Source organism: Elephantulus edwardii, unplaced genomic scaffold, assembly GCF_000299155.1.
Source record: "Elephantulus edwardii isolate Elephantulus edwardi_28Jun2011 unplaced genomic scaffold, EleEdw1.0 scaffold00012, whole genome shotgun sequence".
NCBI classification, from domain to species: Eukaryota; Metazoa; Chordata; class Mammalia; order Macroscelidea; family Macroscelididae; genus Elephantulus; species Elephantulus edwardii.
This window is the reverse complement of record NW_006399762.1, coordinates 18,430,764-18,433,888: the sequence shown is the minus strand read 5'-3', so window position 1 is coordinate 18,433,888 and position 3,125 is coordinate 18,430,764. Positions and strand designations below refer to the sequence as shown.

The window sequence follows — 3,125 nt, the reverse complement described above, 5'->3', positions numbered from 1 at the left end:
GCTGTGAGTCGCAAGTGACTCGACGGCACATAACAACAACAACTAAATAAATAAATACACACATCCTACTGTTCCTTTCTGTGTGTATGTTAGATTTCTTAAACCGACAGAAGAATACTCTGCTTCAATAGGATAAATGCCTTAGAAAAATAGGCTGCAAAGTTCTGATAATCAACTCCCAACTTGATCCTTAATTTTTCCACTTTTCTCAGTTTCTTGACATATTAAAGTGTAAGCAAGAACATCTCAGTAAATTGCACACTTGGGAGTCTGGAAAGATCTTGAAGAACTCTGGCAAGTTGTGGATATCCCATGTTGCTTTTGGTTTCCCATCTCTTCGTTGTTTCAAATCCTCATGCAACTTTCTTCTCTTTTCGAACAACCTGTGAATTTTCAGCCTCCTTTTTGACTTTTACAGAGTTGTGGCAAGCAAATAGCTTTGGCAGTTTTAGCGGGCTGGTTGCTGAGTGCTTCAGCCTCCTCGATATTCCACTCATTCAGTGCCTATTCTATTTTCTTTTCATGACCCGACTTGTCAATCTTTTTCTTTTTCACAGGGGGGTCAAATTAGTCATTGACTCTAAACCCCCCTGAGGAAGTTCCATCCACTGTGCATCCTTTGGGGTCCATTCACTCAAAGTGGCTTCTTTCTTCTTCAAGTTACTTTCCCTGGAGCAGCTGCCTTTTCTCCTCCTGAGGCTAAGGTTTTCTGTTCTGAATGTTTTTTTTCTTTTTCTGCAATTCTTGAAATTTATTCCATGGGTTTAAGGAAACTCCAGAAGGGCACTCCTGAGAGGCATTTATGTTTGCCTCTGTTTCCAGTTTTCGTCCCTCTGTCTGGGAAATTGGAAGCTTCTATTTTTCTGGTCACTTGATCGTTAGCTTCCTGTGAGTGAAGTGAGAAAACCAGAGTTTTCTGGTGTGGCTTCATCTTCAGAATTAAACTCCATTTCACTTTCATTTAGGCCAGGAGGCTGTAGTCCACTCCACACCTTGTCAACCAGCCCAGCTGCCTGGCAGCCCTGTGAGGACCCCACCAGACTCCAGGCTTCTTGCTGTCAATTACAGGGCTTTGTAGACTTTATTTGTTTAAAACACTTCTCTAGTCCTGTCAACATAGGCTGTGATCCATTTGTTCCTTTCATCACCAGTATCGAGTCCACTATCTTTTTTCCCCTTATCAGCTACCCAGACCTCAATTCCCCACATTCTGACTTTCTCCCTATCTCTATTTCTTTTTCTTTTTTTTTTTTTTTTGTCTTTCTTCAAGATTAGCAACCTACTGCTCTACTTTTTAAAATCTTCTGTTAGTTCCTGGCACTGCTGTTTTTCCTTTTTCTTGATGCTCTTTCTTTCATTTTCTATGTCACATTAATCTTTTAATGGTACTTCTCTGACTGTTCTTTTTTGGAATAGTTTATTTAAGCATTTATTCACTCAACACTGCATGTATGTGTGAGCATGTGTGAGGGAGAGAGGTGAGTGTATATGTGACACTGCATGTGAGGGTGTGTATGAAGGCGTGTATGTGAGCGAATGTGTGGGAAAAGTGAGGGATATTAGTAGTTGAAGGTCAGCAATGACTGAGTTTTAGGATGCTATTACAATTTACTTTCTTAATTTATATGCCTTTGACATGGCTGTGTTTACTTGGTAGAAGTTCCCCCAACTCTGCTTATGACTTGTAAGCTTTGTGGATATTGCTTTGTCCTTATAACTTCTGAGTGATGTCCTCACTCCCAGTAACTCAGTGATGAGACTGGCCAAAAGTGGTCATTATAAATCAAGATCCCTTACGGAGATATCTATGCCCTTCACTCTATCCAGATGTATAAGACTTGGAGAATATGAAACTTTCTTTTCTTGCAACCTTTTTTTTTTAGGGAATCAATGAGTTTAATTTCATTTTTCCTTGAAGTATCAGACTACAGTATCAACTGAAGTCATTCCTGGGCCTTCTTCCGTAGATTACTATTACCTTAATTGAGCCCAGCAATTTGAACTTTTTTTTTTTTTAATTTGTCTGTGTGTATGTGTGTACCATCAAATCGGATCTGACTGGTACAGAAGGAAATTGTCCCTCCTTCCAAGGCAGAGCATCTGGTGGATTCGAACCATGTGTCTCTGGGATTGCAGTGCAGCTCCATGCCACTAGGCCACCGGAGCTCCCTGCAATTTGAACTTTTAAAAGTGCTAAATTTCTTTACACAGTAATGTTTCTGTTTTTTTTTTTTAAATCTAATTCATCCTATATACAATTGTCAGTGTTATATTCTTTTTATTTAAATGTCAGACATGTAATATGCCCATGTTGTAACAAGATTTAAAGGGTGGCACATATCATACAAAAGCACGAACACCCAGTCATCATGGTTATGAACTGGAAAAGGAATAGTGTTATATTCTTAAAGCATAGGTAAGATGTTGCCACCTCTTTCAGAAGCAACCTATTTATGATCAGAAGTATACCAGTGATGGAGTTGGAATGCCTGCACCTCATAGTAACCCTGTACATTTATTTTTTTAAAATTTATTTTATTTATCAAAACAACCATGAGATATCACCCCAGTAATAATAGTAAAATGTAACATAACAGCAAGCAACAAATGCTGGTGAGGTTATAGAGAAACTGGAACTCTTATTCACTGTTCACTGTTGTTGGGAGTGTAAAATGGTTCAACTGTTGTGGAAAGTGGTGTGGCGCTTTCTCAAAAAGTTGCAAATAGAGATACCATTTGACCCAGCAATTCCAATATTGGGAATATACCCTAAAAAGACCATAACTAACATCTAAGCAGATATATGCACACCCATGTTTATCGTGGCTTTGTTCACGATAGCAATGATTAGAAGCAACCTAAGTTGCCATCAACAAACAAATGCATAGAGAGGCTGTGGTATATTCACACAATGGAATACTATGCTGCATTGAAAAACAAGGAACTCATGCAATGTTATTCAAAATAGGTGACCCTGGAGGACATTATGCAGAGTGAAATATTTCAGTCACAAAGGGACAAATACTGCACAGTGCCATTGTTGTAGAATGGGACTGACATCAGGGTTGGGGCAAGACTGAGAAAAACTGGATAAATTATGTATACTGTAATAAAACAGATGGGGG

General features: G+C 38.9%; 1 pseudogene; it reads right to left on the bottom strand.

Annotated features, from left to right (window-relative positions):
• Positions 1–224: 224 nt before the first annotated feature.
• The window catches only part of LOC102877189, a 12,735-nt pseudogene continuing 9,834 nt past the window's right edge, over positions 225–3,125 (bottom strand).